The 16,966-nt window shown below is 45.7% G+C and overlaps 1 protein-coding gene across 5 annotated transcripts in view; it reads left to right on the top strand.

Annotated features, from left to right (window-relative positions):
• Positions 1-16,966, top strand: part of SHROOM3 (shroom family member 3) — a 154,614-nt gene that overhangs the window by 52,523 nt on the left and 85,125 nt on the right. For 3 of the 5 annotated variants that reach the window (XM_048055005.2, XM_013193709.3, XM_048055001.2), the window contains exon 1: positions 12,326-12,528. The exons of the other annotated variants lie outside the window; for them this stretch is intronic. The gene's annotated coding sequence lies outside the window, so the exon portion shown is untranslated. Of the gene's footprint in view, positions 1-12,325; positions 12,529-16,966 lie in introns of those variants that run through there. 5 annotated transcript variants of the gene reach the window in all.

Below are 16,966 nucleotides of genomic sequence, written 5' to 3'. Positions count from 1 at the left end.
GAAGAGCAGCCACCTCACCTGCATCTTTTTAGCAGCAACCTCTGTGTTATCACTGAATGAGTGATCTCTCCTCACACGTCCATTTCCCTGGCTGTCAAAAGCCTTGTAAAATGGTAATGAGTAGCAATGCCTGCATGCTGGGTCTGGTGGTGTGCTGAGCTTAACTCGGCAACACAAAATCTGCCAATACCCTTTGGAGGCATGAAGAATAAATGTTTGTGTTAGGGTCAAGCCACAGAACTTTATGCCCACTTTGAATCACAGACATTTGGATCTAAAATTTTGGTCTTACTTAAGACCTTAATAGAGATGCATCCTGTATGTTTTCCAGTGCTGGCATGTCCGAACAGTTTTTTTCTGTGCCAGTTAGGTGATAGCTGGTATCACTTTATGGAGTGCTCTGTCCTGAATTTCCATGCTCAGCCAGAGAGGAATCTGGGTCAAGATCAGCATAGCTGAGGAGCTGTCATTAGCCAAACAAAAGGTGTCAGCATGAGTCACTAAGTTGGAACAACTGGCTAACATCCGAGGGGTAATGTCTGAATAGGGCAGGCATGAAGGGCTCAGACACCCTTCTGTTTTCTGGAGTATATTTCATGCTCTGCTGGCTGTATTGTGTTGTTTACATGAAGTGTCTTCAGGTACTGACAATGGCCTTATGACAAAATCTGGATCTTCAAATACCGAACTGGTAGATCGTTTGTATCCACTGGGAGGATATTTGCAAATGCAGTTGATTGCAACTTGAGTGTTTTCCAAAAACAAATGGCTTTTGCTTAAGACCCATGTAAATTGTAATCAGTACTGACTGAACAAAATGTTCACTTCAAGCTAACTTCGTAAAACTGAATAGAGAACCCTTCTGTCACATCTCAATTTAGTTTTGCTAATGTGAAATAGTGAAGTTACTGGTTCTGTTTGGTCTAAAGTGATTTTTTTTTCTTGGATTTATACTGTCTACTTAAGAGGAAAAAAATAAAAGTAATGAGAAAAGGAGACAAGAAAAATCAAGTTTGCAGACCTTGGAGTCCCGGGGAGTGATAAATACTCTGTCAGGAGAGCAGGAGTGATAAATACTCTGGATATGTATGCACACACATATACGTATGCACACATGTACATGTACATAAAAACATTGATATCTATGTATGCATATGTATGTGTTTAACAGCAGAAGTGACGTACTCAAGGTCAGCAGTGTCATAGCGAGGCCAAAATTCAACTGTTCCTAATATTTCCTTGGGAAATGCCTGAATCAGTGGAAGACATTTCTTACAAAGTTTAGAGGTCTCTCAAGCTAAAAGAGAAAATGAGCCACTTCTTCACTTCCATGACTGTTTTTTCACATGCAGTAGGAATCACGAGACACCTAGTTCATGTAGGCAATCCTAATGGACATTGGTCACATTACTCTTATCGAAGGTGATCAATTATTGAAGGAGGAAGTGATTGACCTCAGAAAAGATTAAGAATCAGCCACCAGTGTTTTATATATTTCAAAATTATACTTCACAGTGTAGCTTAATGGTTTCTCTCTCCATAATTTTTAAGTTCCTAAGGCCTTTTCAGCTTTTCTTCTCCTTTTAAAAGGAATTTGCAGGGGTATTTGATGTTTTCCTTTTTTGGAATACTATATCACGCTTACTTTTAGAGGTATTACATTCACATAATATCCTCTTGCCAAGGTTCTTCAAACGCTTCATGCACATTTAAAGCTCAGTAAATCCATAAACTTAAAACTGAAAAATTACAATTAAGAGCTAAGAGCCCATCCTTCAGTTCAGGTGATTCAACACAGTCCCAGCTGCCCCTGCAGTGCTGGCATGGGCTGAGAAAGTAGCAAAAGAAAAAAATGTGAGGTCTGACTGCTTTGTGGGTAGTCAGTTAGAAGTTGTCGGAATTCTCCCAGTCCCCAAAGGTGGCAGGTGTCTGCTCTTTGGCCAGCTGTTGACAAGGTAAAAGACAAAGATTTTGTCTCCAGTGCAAGAGAAGGGATAAAAGAAAGATCCCAGAGGAGAATGGTGGGAAATGGGAAAGCAGCGAGAGGAAAGTGAGCTTCTACATTTAATAAAAGCTTCCAACAATATTAAATGAAATGTAGCTAGATGCAAAAGAAATTAAGGAAAGCAAATCATTACAGAGTATCAGCCACATGATGCCTTCATCTCACGTAGGGGGATGCTGCTGGGCAGGCTGCTATCTATGTGATAAAATGCGAACAAACAAAGGTTTGCAAGCCAGACTTGAGATAAAGCTCCAGCACCAAATATGTGCAGGTTATCTTTACACCAGACCTAATGTGTTTAGCCATTAGGACTGGTAAAGGAAGCACTAATGTGCTTCAACAACCTCATCTGGGATTGTTTTTTGTTATGTGGGCAAAAAGAAAATGTTTTGCAGTACTACATTGTCTGAAAATAAATTATGTTTGGAGTGCATAAGATACTGTTTTTTGTAAGTTGCTCGTGACAATTTAACTCAAGTGGGTTAGGTTTGCTTACTGCAAATACCAGCAGTCCTAACACTCTCTGAACGGTCATCTGTGACGTGAATTTTTAGTATGTGATTTCAGTATTCATGAGTACTCTTGCTTAGGGAGTGACACAAACGCATACTGACATGGACTTTACCCCTTGAAAGTCATACACAAACAATAGCAAAGTCTGCTTGTTGTCTGTCTTTTTGGTTCTCTCCAAAGCATATTCAAGGTCAGCATGTTTTTGAAGGTTTGATTTTTTGTTTCTCATATTAAAAACCTCAGGAGCAGTCTGTAGCAGTGTGATGAAGACATGAGACATCACAACAGACAGAAAGCTTGGATTTTTTATTCAGATGTTTTGTAGGAAGAACATCAAGGGCATACAGAGTACATTTGAACCACTCCATATATTTGTGTAGCCTGCATAGCATACGCAGATTGCTGTTTAATCTCAGTTTTTATTCTAGGACGAAGGTAAGCTTTTAGTGCCTATTGCAGTAGTGTGCACCTTTACATGTTATTAAACAAAAATTAATGTTACAAAACCTTGCTGCGTCTGCCGACAGTTTGATGCAATAACCTGTTATTTTCCTTGGAATGTCATCTGCAAAGCTTGGTACTTACCCATCAGCATCTGTAGTCACCGTTTTGTTATTGGTCACTTTAGTGAAAGAAAAGAGTGGTAACATTTGCAACGATGGGAATGTGAAGAGAAAACCAGAGAAAATTCAGTCTGAGATGAAAGAGGAGAATAAATGGAAATGAGAAAAATGACTTAGCTCACAGCGATACTTAATGTAAATGAATGGTTATGAACAAATGAGCAGTACCAGAGTAGCTAGGGCATGAGGGCCTTAGTCTGCCTTTCACTTCTGTGCAAACATCCTGCTGATGCTGGGGAGGAACTTGCAGAAGGAGACACACATGAAGTTGTGAATTTATGAGCTTTCTACTTCCTTGCTTATAAGCTTAATGTAGACTTGGAACCATGACAACTTAGGAAAGTTTGGCTTTGCTAACATCTTTTTAATTCAAATCTGTGAAGAATAATTCAGAAGAAGAAGCACCTTACCCATTACAAACACTTCATAGGCTCTAGATCTGGTTTTGAAAGAGAGGTATCTAGTCCATTGCTTCAACATAAAAATTACAGCCTTTTCCAGACGTTAGTGCCACCCCGTGCTTCCCCAGCACAAGAGACGAATTGTCAGAGAAAGATGTTTTACAGTCTTGCAGAGAAGTAAACTGTCGTTAAACACAGTGTTTGCCTCTGTAACATCTGTGTCAGTGAGATCAGAGTAAGTGTCTGGAAACCCAGAGCAGACAAGACCACAGTGATCCCAAGCTGTTGAAAGATGCGGTGAGCTGATTCTTTCCGAACCAAAAGTAAATTGATCAGCACTGAAGGGAGTAGTGTAAATGTATCAATATGTGACTGAAAAAATGGCAGTGAAAAGGGTTACTAAAATCTACCCTTCACCACTATAGAAAGTAAGTAAACCTATACTCTTAACTGCCAGTTGAATTTCTTTCCTGTGCAGATGGTACCAAAAGCAGTTACGTTGCAGTCACGGGACAGGGATGTGGCAAAGCCACGTTGATTAGGCCACCCAAGACATCCTTTTGTAAATATCTTCAAGTTGTTAGCATATGATGTTGCAATGTAAAGATCAACAGACTGGGTGGGTTTGCATTGGCGTGTGTGAGAGCTGCCACATACTGCAGGAGACTTAGACTTAGCGGTCAGAATAACTGCATTTCAGCTTTGCTACATCTCTTCCGTGGAGCTGGAAAGGAGCCTTTTGTGCTGCCTCTTGGCAAACTCCTACTAAATGGCAATTCCTCTTCTGGACCGTTAACAACCTTTAGCAGCCAGATAAAGTATAATCGGTCCATTTGCAGATGAGAAGCTGAGGCAGAGAATGATTGAATGATTTGCTTGATATGACACAGAAGATCTCCACAGAAGCAGAAATTGAACCCTAGTGTTAAGTAAATACTGTGCTTAATCCGTGAGATGATCCTTATTTGGGAGATGTCTGGTGAATGTTTTTTTAAGGATGCTCTCTAGTTGCATTTTCTGTGTATCATTGTCAGCTCAGGAGCCCTCGATGGCAGTTTGTGGGCATGTTCAGCTTTCCCTTGCTTCTCTAACAGGGCTGCTTGTATCTTAACTCATCTAAGAGGCTATTCCCGAAGCCCATTTGTTTCTTTATGCCCATTTCTTGCTTCTTCCCTGTACTTGTTTTGCCCATTCGTTCAGGACAGCAGACTCAGATAAGTATGTATTTGTGTATTCCTGTAGACCTCAGGTCTGCAACTGCTGTGCCCTGGAGAAACTTGCTGATGCTTCACGTTTATTGTGCTGAAGCCTGAATAAGCCAGAGTGAAGTGCTTTGCATGTCAGAGAGTTACAGAGCCTTAGTGAGTGCGCCTTAGGTGCACTTTCCACTCCCTGCTACACCGAGTTACAGTTTCCTGCCTCACATACCCTGCTGCTATAATAAGTAATTTGTGTGCTTGCTGCTGGCAAGGTGGATTCAGCTTGGTGGTCTATTCTAGTCCTTTTTCTGAGGTGTGATTCTTAAGATGTTTAGAACTGCACAGCAAAATCACCTGCTTCTCCTTCCCCTTCCCCACTTCTTAATACGAGGGCTTTTCAGGACATTTCTGCCTGCTGGCTCAAGACAAAGCACATCCATTTCCTTCTGATACGTTTCAGACCCAAGCAATCAGACAAAAAGAATATTGCTGTTTTGAGCACTCAGTCCTGCTAGCCAGATCAAACTGCCATGGATAAACAATGAGTGAGGGGAACAGCCTTAAAAATTATCACTGGGCAAAGAGACAAGATAGCAGCGTGCTACAGGGAAGAAGGAACTGTCCCTCCACTGCTGACAGACTACAGGAGTGAGCCAAGAAGCTAAGCTCTCCACAAGTATTTCCCATGATAGTCTTCAGTATATTTATATCACTGCTGGTGACAAATGCCTCTGACTGCAGGTGTGAGCAGAACCAGCTCCGTCGAGCCTGAGGAATCCACAGGTTGATGCTGGGGAGATCTTTTTGCTCATGGCTTGCCAGATTGGCAACAGTCAGTGTGAATCACTATGAGGAACTGAAGAGACCAGTTTGTTTCATTTCATAGGAGGAATCTTGCGTACTGTCCTCAGCAAACCGCCTTAGATAGTTTTTGATACTCAGTTGATCTTTAACCAGCCGGAGGAGACTGAGGGTTTGAAAGCTAAAGCTACAAGCCATAGAAATAATGCTCAGTTTAATTGTGGAAGGTGTTTGTTTTTTTTTTCCAGTTTGGTTTCTTCTGTCGCTTCCTCTCCAACTTGAGTACCTAAGCAAGTTGGGTGCAATTTAAAAAGTCCCAGACCTTTTCAGCTGTTTCAGTTCAATCTAACTCTGCCGTGCACACTTATGTTGGCTGAAGGTAAGGCTCAAAATGCGTGCATTGCCTTGTCTGCTTTACAATGACCACAGTGGCCTACAGCAGCTGCCAAAAATAGACTTTTCCACAGGTCAGTAAGCAAGAATGGCTGTCAGAGCGTCACACTGTTTACATAGTTTTACATTCAACGTGTTCATAACAGCAGCAATTAGATCAGTGAGGCATGATGGCAAATGTAGCTGCTCTGCGAATATCATGCTGAAGGCAACAGCAGCCACAGGGACAACAGCTCTCCTTTCTAACACCCTTTCGAGCACAAGTGCTGTTTGAACTAGGGCCTCCTACAAGCCATTCCTTCGAGTTGCTGTGGTGTTCACTATTGCCTGGTGCAGGGAGGGCAGAGGTGAAAACGTGAAGTTGTTCTTGTTGAGACATCAGTGTGTCGTGAAGTCAGCTTGCCACGGGCAGTTTGGTCTGCGCTCTCAGTGGGCGTAAACCGTTGGCTTCAGTGGCGTTCAGATGAGTTACCTCAGGTCAGTATTTGGCCCTGTGATTCTCTAAACTTGTGGATCTAGCATTGGTCTTGGTTAATGAATGCAAAGCTCTATTAAAATTTGTTAGTGGAAAAATTTCTCTGCAGAAATTGTGTTGTAGGCCCGTACTCAGTACACGCTGACATGCTCAAGTCCTGTAGAGCTCTCCTCAGGTGTTGGTAGGCTCTGACTGACCTGGGATGTGAGGGGCTCCGATGATGATACTTGCATCTGCAGAGCTAGTGAGACTGCATGAAGCAAAAATCTCAAATATCCATGGTCTTCAGCAAAACGTGCTGCACACCTCCAAGATGTGAAACGTGTTTTTAGCAAATGTCCTATCACACAGATACAAGCTACTGTAGGAAGTCTGTTCAAGTATTATGTAGGTAGCATATATAGTATTGTATCAAAGATGAAGCACATTCAGTTTCTGAAGCATGTAGTTGCCATAAAATCTTGTGCTCCTGAGGCTCAGCGTGGGACCTGATGGCACACAGGCATAGCACCTCCGAGACTGCTGAGGTAGGAGCCCTCCATCAGCCTTGTCCTTGGCAGCAACCCATGGGTGAATCCTCTGCTCACGTGAATCAGTGATAACTTGAGTGGGGAGCTGGTGCTGGGGGCTCGGTGCTGGCCGTCACTGCTGAGACAGATTTGGCAAATAAAGTACCTGCTGCTCCTGATTCCAGCTGTACCACAGGTGCATGCCTACCCACTTCTCATTGCATGTTCTATGTAGAGCGGAAGACATTTGTCTGCATTTCTCACTTTCTGGGGCAGTTTTATAGTGAGGTGTAAGTAAACACTAAACACAGAGATAAAGACATAGCAAAGATCAGTATTCAAGACAGTTATGTTCTGCTTTCAGTAACTGTGGTAGTTTGGGTCTGCCCCAAACAGTGCCTGCAATCTGTTCCCATCTCACAGTGCCTTCAGGCTAAATATGCAAGTCGTGTAAAGGAGGAGTAGTGACAGAAAACACTATCCTCGTTTTCCTTTTGTGCTAAAAACTGTACAAAAAGAAAGGATTAAGCTTATCCATGGCTATAACTGTAATCTGTGTGTTCGTTTTCAGACTTCTCTGCAGATCCCCCCCAGGACTTGGGTTTTTCAGCTTATTCTCTTGGCACAACCCTGTTCCCGTGCCCCCTTGTCTGAACAATGAGCTGTGGGAGAGATGCTGGGAGGAGAAACACAGCATGGCACTGAGACCAGGGCGTCAGAGGAAGCTGGCTAATTCAGGCACTGAGCGGGTGCAGAGCTCACCCACGAGGTGTATTCACCAGGAATACACCCCCTGCAAACACCAGTCCCATGGCAGGGGCTGCCTCCCGGGGCTGGCAGGACATCGAGCACACTTTTATATTTGTTCTGCTCCTCTCTCTTCGTGATGTGTCTGCTTTTGGGCACTGTCAGGGAGAAGATGCTGGGATATGTGGGTCTCTGTTCTACCATGGCATGGCCAGTGATGTGTTCTCAGACAAATCTGGTCCCAGTTAACTCATTTTAAGACCTCTGTGGCAAGATTAGGAATTAAACTCAGCCATCTTCTAACACTTATACCCATGCCATAGCTATAAAGTGATTTTTCTTTCAGCAGCCAATTGCTATAACTAAGACTTTCTTTAAAAAATGTAAAAACAAACAAACAAAAAACAAAACAAAACAAAACAGACTTTCACTCTTTCACTCTACCTGATAAATGACCATAGGGAAGTATCGAAGTGTGGGAGGAAGATGTCAGTACGACTGACATCTGAGGCTCAGGGCCGGTTGGAGCCTGTGGAAATTGGTGGAAAGATTCCCACAGACTCAAAAAGGCTTTGGCTCAGACCCTCACTGAGCAGTGATTTCCCTCATTGACCAGGATAAAATGGGCTGTTCCTAGAGAGAGGGGAAGCTGCTGGCATTTTTACAAAATGCCAAGTGCCAACACAGTTCTTCAAAGAACTCTTTGGACTAATCCTTTCCTCTTATGACACTAATGTAATTTTGTGTCGTATTTGACAGCGCGCCAAAAAATTGCATCAAATAATCCAAGTTTTGTGAATGAAATTTAGTTAGAACAGGCATTGGCTCCCTCCCCGCTCTTCAGCAATGTAGGAGCATGTTTCCAAAGAGCTGCTCTGCGCTGGGGTTAGTTTTTGCTCAGCGATGATGACTGGGGAACAGGAGAAAGGGAGGTTTGGTGCACATGGAAGTTGTAAGACTGACAGCTGGGGAGGCCAAAGCTGGCATTAGCACTGGTAAAGGGCTGGCAGGGTGGTCTTGTGACTCGCGCTGTTGTATGTTCAGTTGTGTACTCCTCCACAGCTTTCCACTCTGCCCCTGGTCCCGTCTCCTGTTTGCCAGGTGTTGCCGAGGCTCTGTTGCATAAAGTCTTTGGGCAGGGGCTCTTTTACAGTTCATCTTTTAAACACACATAAAAATGAGCCTTCAGTGGAGTCTTACGTGATGAGACAGGTCCTCAGGTGATGCACATGGGTGCCATCAGCCAAAGCCCTGATGTGTCATTTATACAGCATTTCTGAGATCTGCACAGCAAGTTCCCAGCTAAGTAAAGGCTTTAAAATTTGTCCGTGTGTTGGGTCAAACTGTCAAGTTTTTAACTATGTCAAGCATCACTGTTTTCATTAGAGGAGTTTTATCTTCATTCATCAAAATGTTTGCAGTCCCTATATCATTAGGAAAGGTCAATATGAAACACAGGGCAGACAGCTAAGAGATGCACAGAATGTAATTTTGAAATCACTGGCAACGGGCTTACTGTCTAGGATTTAATTAGCTACAGCTTAGGGCTGCCAGGCTTTTAGGAAATTTCCCACAGTGAAACATGGTAAATGTGGAGAAGATCTAGATACGATTTTTGAAAAAAAGATCTAGGCTTCTGATGGGGACAGTGGGAAAATGCCTTGAAAAAAAAAGATGCCGGCCACCATAACGTGTTAGCCTGTATACGACATTAAAGGCTGACCCCTCGCCTGAGCCTGTTTTAGAAACACAACAATTTCTAGCCACTGCCACTCTGCATTAGCTGCCTCTTTCACCAAGTGCATTTGGATTACTTTGCCTTCTTCAGGCAGTAATCAGGCTGGGGTTTGATTTGTCAGAAAGTGACACTGGAAAAGCTGGGAAATCTCTGCCAGTGCTGGACGAAGTGCATTTTAGGGTGTGAGTCCCCTTCTTTTGGAATTTCCTGAGGATTAAGTTGGAGCTGGATCAGATCACGATAGTATGGAAATGCAAACAAGCAAGCATGTGTTCTCTGACTGATCTGCGCCTCTCTTCTGTACCTGGGACTGTGTCTAGGCTGACCTTTAGTCGATGGGGCAAACACCTGGACTTGCACAAGGTTTTGGTTATCCGTCCAGGTGCACGGGACTGTAGGATGACAGCTTCACAGCGCAGCTGCTGGGGGAGCAGTGAGAATAAACACGTTTTGTCATCTTTATTTTGAGAAGCTCCAGTTGCTTGGCTTTGATTTCAAGAGCTGACTATAAATATGGTTGGTTTGTAAGGGATTTGTAAGTTGCGTGACATGGATATGCGTTGATGTATACATATCCTTAGCTGGGTTAAATATTTACTTTGCTCAGCTGAGATAATTACCCTGGAATATAAAACAATTTCTCAAAAACTTGTCCATGCTTTTACTGCTTGATCCAAGGTTTCCTTTGGAAGAGAGATAGGGTCAGGAAAGGCTAATGAAAGCTAACGTAATCCTCCTGTTACAAGTGGAGTTTGCCTGGATTTACTGCTGTAAAACAGACGTTGGGGTGAAGTGGTCGCTGTAACTACTTCACGTGTTTTAATGAATGGGCTTGTATGGGTCATCCGAATCCTATGGTATTGTTTCTCCCTTGTGGCTGGATGAATGGAGTATCTCAGTCAAAAGAATAATGAAGAAGAGAAACTGCACGGGCAGTATCGTTTGGTCTTTTATATGCACAGGTCTTCCTGTTCGTAGCGAAAGGCAGCCTCTCTCCCTTGCACAAATGCAGTTGGACAAAGAGTAGTCACATGTATGCGCCTGGCCCAAACATTGGCTGCATCAGTGAATATAGAACAATTTCTTTCAAAACCCCTTTCTTCAGCTTTCTGCTTGCTTTGACTTCGGCATTAGAGGCGAGATGGCATCAGCCTTCAGAACATGTATGTAAAGCATTCTCGGGGAGGTTATAGCTGCATAAATACGCCATAACATTTGTTTTCTATTAAACAATGCCTAAGCTAATTAAAATCAGAAATATTGGTTAAAAAAATACATCTTTCCGGGCTGAAAAGAGCCAGTTAACTCTTCTCAGGGTTACTTCTGAGTCTGCTGTTTACCAGGCCTTTTAAGATTACTGCTGTTTTGAGGTGGAGTTGCAAGAGGAGAATGGAGGCAGCAAGAGCCATCCTCTCTCTGTCTTGGCGGGATGGGAAATTCTGCCAGTATGCTGATGTTTTCCCTGGGGAATTGGGTTCAGTTCCTCTTTCCGATAGATATTTTTATGTGGCATTACTCCTCACTCATCTCCTTTATAAACGGGAGATACAGCTCTCCTTCCCTGTAGGGTGTCAGGAACTTAACTGCATGGAAGAGGGATTGCAGCAGAGAAAAAATGGCAAAAATTATGGGCAAGATGATGAATAATATATGTTTTGATCTAACAGCTGAACTGGAAAAAATATTTAGAGTGAAGTGGAAGTGAAACAGTGTGTTCTGTTTGGCCTGGAATAAAACATTTTGTCCCTTTAGGAAAAACAGGTTAATTTAATCTATAGAATCATAGAATTGCCTGGGTTGGAAAAGACCTTCCGGATCATCAAGTCCAACCTACTGAGTCCCATCACTAAACCATGTCCCTTAGTGCCACATCCACACATTTCTTGAACACCTCCAGGGATGGGGACTCCATCACTTTCCTGGGCAGCCCGGTCCAATGCTTGACCACCCTCCCCATGAAGAAATTCTTTCTAATGTCCAATCTAAACCTCCCTGGTGCAACTTGAGACAGTTTCCTCAGGTCCTATCGCTTGTCACCTGAGAAAAGAGACCGGCACCCTCCTCATTGCAGCCTCCTTTCAGGCTGTGGAGCACAATGAGGTCTGCCCTCAGCCTCCTCAGGACTAAACAGCCCCAATTCCCTCAGTCACTCCTAAGCCTTGTTTTCTCCTCCCTTCACCAGATCCACTGCTCTTCGCTGGACGTGCTCGAACAACTCAGTATCCTTCTTGTAGTAAGGGGCCCCAAACTGAGCGCACTATGTAACATCTATTTAATGTCTGTTTTCAGCGTTCTCCTGGATGTTCAGCCAGCCTGGCCAGGTAGAGGGTAGCCGCGCCTCCTGCAGCCTGGCAGTGTCAGGCCGATGTCCTCATATTCAAGATATGTCCAGCGTGGCAGGTTTTCTGCTGGACATCCGTGGGCATCATACAGAGAGCTACGTGCAGGGGGACCCACAGAGCTGCCAGCTGGCAGAAGGGAACCGTTGTGGGCATCGTTTTCAACCCTGAACCTGCAGCTGAATTACTCTGCCCTGCCGTGTGGAGCAGTGAGAAACAGAGCCTGGTGGCCCTGCTACCCCTCTCCTCCACTACAGGATTTTATCCCCAACCCTCACTCACGCTTTCTTCAAACGAAATTAGGGTGGTGAGTTTCAAAAGAAACACTAAATAATTTTTGGGTGGCCGAAAACAGTTAGTAAATGTAGTTTCTTTTCTCCCTTCTCCCCCCAAAATGCCCAGTGTTAATTATAAGAGGGGGCCAGCCACGGATCTGCGGCAGTCAGGACAGAGCTGCCCGGCACTTTCACTCAGCAAATTTCCCCTTTCCTCACGCTCTCTGCTCCTGCCTGTCAGGCCTGCTGACGACTGCTTGGTAGGAGGGCAGTAATCTGAGCTGCCTCTGCTGAGCAAACCTCCTGCTTTTTACTGCGGGATTAGTGCCGAGGTGCCTCTGTGCACAGCACCTGTACCCGCGCTCTGTTATCTTACTCGCCGTGCTCTCGTTGCTCCGCTTCCCGAGGCGGCAGTGCCATTCCCTCCTCCTAGGGCTGCGCTCACCAAATGGCAGGCTGCCTCCACCGCCGGGATGGGAATACCTGAGCCCCGGTCGGCTGTCCCGCAAGGTAAGCAGCCTCTCGCCGGCGACAGCAGAGCAAGCCGGGCTCGGCTTTGTGCCTGCGGAGGCAGCCAGACCTCACGGCAGGGCTTTGGGAGAGGGAGGACTGGAGCCTTAAGGATCCTGTTGGTGCTAAGCATCACGAGCATCGCAACCTTCAGGGCAGACGAGTGGCCAGGCGGTGCTGTGGGGGTGATTCAGCTGCTGTGGTGAGCGAGCAAGCTCACAGCGAGCAGATGGGGAGCCAGTGCTGTGCCGCTGCTCAGGTGCTGTCACTGGCTACGGCGTGCAGTGGTGTAAGTGGATCTGTTGCTAGAAAAGTGCCCGAAGCTGGCAGGGGAGGTGAACGTGTGAGAGCCTCCAGAGTTGTAGGGGATGTTTAAGGCCATTACCTCCCCTGGTGTCAGTGGGTAAAAATAATACCCTGCTTTTAAGACACTGAGTCTCATGAGCAGAGGATCAGACTCACATACACGCTGTGATGTGTCAGGCACATTTTCCAGTTTTACAGACCAGAAGGGTCTCTGCTCAAGTGAGTGGTGCTCTTTTTGGCCTTCACCTTTTATCAGTTAAGTTGTTTAAAGTGGGTGTCAAACCAGACTGGTACTTTGCGACAGTGTTTGATATAGGCAGCCTAGCCAGACAGGGTGGGATATATTGATGTTTGATCCGTGCAGTCACATTGCAGGTAGCAGAAAGAGAATGTGGAAGAGGCTGATGAGATGGCAATGAGTATAGCTCCTGTATAGGCCTGCACTAATTTACGTTTGTTCAAGATCTGTACTGTATTATACACAGCTATACGCCCTGTTAGGTTGGATGTGAATCATAACACTAAGTTCATTGAACTTTGATTTTGATTATCTCCTGAGACATTAACTCCTTTAGTAAACTCATTAACTAATCTTTAAACTAATTACCTCTTTCATTGCTACTAAGGTATCTTTAAAGTTAAAGTTTAGGTTTCCTTTGTCTGTGTTTTTTTGTGGGTGAATATGGACCAAATCTTTAGCTGCTGAAATCGCTGTGCCTTATTTTTTCACAGTTTGGTGATCCAGCCCATGTAGTGAAGGTTGGCAGTGCAATCGAAGTGGTTCTAGTGGAATAGTGGGGTCTGGGTCCCTGTCTATGTGAAGAGGGGTATTTTTGTGCTGTAGGTTATCTGCTTAAGAAAAGCAACTTGAAACAGTGTGTTCTCAAGTCACAGAAGCAGCAGCATCTTGTGAGTACAGCACGCTGCCTTGCCAAATATGCATTCATTATTCCAGTATTTAAAGAGCAATGAGATTTTGTCAGTAAAACTAGAACTGCTTGCAGTGGCAAATTCCCAATCACTCTGGATTGCCCCAAATTCCCTCCTTTTGCCTTGCTTATGAGCCAGCTCTTTAAAACCAAATTCAAAGAAACGTGTGGCTGGGGAAGGACTGACCACGTGCTGTCCGTCCTCAGCCCCCACTGCCCTCTCGCAAGCCGACTGCCCAGCCTGAGGAAGACGTGTGCGTGGTGGGCACAGGTATGCTCCCACCTGCGTGCATCTGCCTGCTCTCAGGAGCACACATTTGCTTAAGTACACGCTCTTAAGGGCAAACCTGCTCTGCACGAATAGCTGCAGAGATACTCAAGGCTGGCAGAGACCCACAGCATGTGGGAAGAGGCTGTTCTGAAGCACAGATCCCATCACCCTGCGGTACAGCCTGCTGCCTGCACAGAGGGGCATGTTCCCAGGCTGCAGTGACATGGGGAACCTCCTGCCCTCCTCTGGAGGACCCATGCACCGCAAGGCTGCCGGGGGCTCTGCAAAGGAGGGCACCAGCTCTTCCCTGCTTGCGTCGCCCACGTGCTGTGACTCTCTCCTGAGGGGAGCTGCGTGCAGACCGTATCGCAAGCCAAGAGTTCAGCTACAAATTAGTGTGGACAGTCTTGTACAGGCAGCGGATTAGTTTGGGCCCTAATCCACTGCCCGCTTGAGTGATTTGACATCTCCCGTGTTCTTCGTATTGGGTTGTAGATGAGCCAGATGCATATTTCTTCTCTGTCCTGGGAATGATTTGAGCAGTGTGATTCGATGCTCTGTACCATATAACGTGAAGGAAGGTGAATGTGCTTCTGAGATCTGAAGAGATGCCTTAGTGGCCTGAATTACAGAGATTTGGTCGTCACTTCCTTTAAGTGATATGGAATAAAAATCACCTAGGGGTGATGTTAGTGCTCTAGATGGTCTGTTTTATGGTCTCTTAAAGACAAGCCTTTCCAAAGCCTTCAAAGGGTTAAAGGCAGTGCCTCACAGAAACCCAAGTGGCTGAAGAAACACCAGATATTAACATTTGCTTCAGTTGCCAAAGCCTGGACATTTCTTTCTGCTTTTTAGAAATTAGAGCCTGCAGGGACCATTTAACAAGAAATCGTAGCAACTTGGCTGTTAGAGGGCAACCCATGTGCATAGGCACTTAAGGGCTGTGCCAGCATCTCCTTTGTTCAATAAAAGTAACAGCAGGAATTTGATTAAAGACTGATAGAAAAGAGAGGGAGAAATGTAGGAAAGATTAAAGAAAGAAAGAGCCACCTGGAAACTTCATTCCTCCTTTATTTCTAACTTAAGCTCATAAATACCAAATCTAAACCATTGTGTGTGAGAGAGGGAGGGAAAATTTCCTGCATGCCTGCACAGAAAAGCCTGCACATGCGGCCTCACAAACTGACTTTTAGCAAAAGTCATGCTCTTTTCTCAAACTTAACACTTGCTCCTTGTCTGCATCAGGAAAAAAGGAAGCAGAAAATAACTTTATCCCCCGGTGCTTTGCAACGACAGCCTTCAGGAGTCCCTGCCATAAAGGAGAGGGGTGAAGGGTTTGGGCTGAACCCGCCGATGAGCAGCGAGCACATTTCCCAGGCTGCCTCGGAGCAGCCCTGCCGCTCCGCACAATGCCCATGGCCAGCTGCACACGGCTGGCACCGCGCTTCGTGGTCAGCCTCCAGCATCTGCCGCTTTGTCTCCATCCTCATCCTAACCCCGGGAAAAAAAAAAAAAAGAAAAAAAAAGAAAAAAGTGACTCCAGCAGCCAAATGCAAATAAGCTCCAAAGAGCCCTCTTCTGTGTGATCAGCAAGTGACAGGCAAACCGCATTCAAATTCCTTGCTGCAGAGCCAACACGGCTGTTGTTTGGGTTTAGGAGACCAGAACGGTACGATTAAGTGTCAAACGTGTTGGGGAGCGATGGCGGGTTGACTTTTCGTTAGCCTGGTTGTGCCCTGGGACCTGGGAAGATTTTGCTGTGCAGCCGGAGCCACGCTTTGGTTCCTTGGCAAGGTTTTGCAGGGTGCCGAGAGCGAGGCTGAGACCACAGACTCCCCAGCAGCAGGGATGGCAGCGGGTTTCTCAACTGGTCCCTGCATGTTTCGGGTGCTCTGGCTGATAATCTTGCCCCATGCAAGACTAGATGGAGCAGCAGGGGAGAATTCTGTGCCTGGAGTTCATTGCTGCTGCTTCTGGTGTCTCTCTTCTGTACGCCTGGGCATTTAGGCTGTGTAAATCATGTTTTTCCCCACCTGGTACTTCTTTTACTTCTTGACATCGTTTTCCCTCGTTTTGCTACACTTTTTAGCTGTTAATAACATCCATTAGGCAGCAGAACTTATGGCAGTGACCTTGGCTCTGAACTGTGCTCCCCTAAAGCGATTTGGATGTGATCGTGTCCTCTGTAGCAAAGAGGATCTCTGCCTCGCTCCAGCCTTCCTCACCTCAGGCAGGGGTCCTGAGGGGTGCTGCCTGCTCCACCCAGGGGAGCAGGAAGGTGCACAGCCCTGCTCTGGATCAGGCCCTCAGGGGCTCATTTGCCTCTCACCCTGACCCAGACCAGCGTAAGGATGCGGGAATCAGCGGCCTCCAGGACAGAGACTCCAATTAACAAATCACTTTCTCCCGGTGATTGAAACTCTGAAAAGCTAAGCGTTGAAATCAGATATCGCAACCCAACTGTGGGAAAACGCAGAGCCCGTGAGGGAAGGCGAAAGGCAGAGGAGGTGGAAGGCCTGAATGTCATCCCTCTGCTCGCATCCCAGCCCTGCGTCTTGGGGACGGGCTGCCCTGCGCTGAGCGGCGGGGCCGGAGGTATGTGGGGAATGCGAATGGTATGCTTGAGTGGACAGCTTCAGAGCCAGGCGCGGGATGGCTCTCGCTGCCATCTGTTGTGAACCCCGCAGGCCCATAGCAACGGCGTCTCAGGAATGGGGCTGCTTTTTTTTTTTTCTTGTTTTTTTTTCATAAAGAAATTCTTCGTTGCCCCCTTCCCCACTCCTGCATACGCATCCTCATGAATAAGTGGGAGCGGGGCTGGGATTCCTGCTGTGGAGTGATGCGTACTAGAGGAGAAAAGGGTCTTACAGAGCTCGGCTTGTGGTTGGTGTGGGGAGGCGTTTTGCTTTTCTGAGCCGTGACGTTCTAGGAA

Source organism: Anser cygnoides, chromosome 4 (genome assembly GCF_040182565.1).
Source record: "Anser cygnoides isolate HZ-2024a breed goose chromosome 4, Taihu_goose_T2T_genome, whole genome shotgun sequence".
Classification (NCBI taxonomy): Eukaryota; Metazoa; Chordata; class Aves; order Anseriformes; family Anatidae; genus Anser; species Anser cygnoides.
The sequence above is the reverse complement of the archived record's forward strand: the minus strand, read 5'-3'. Positions and strand labels throughout refer to the sequence as shown.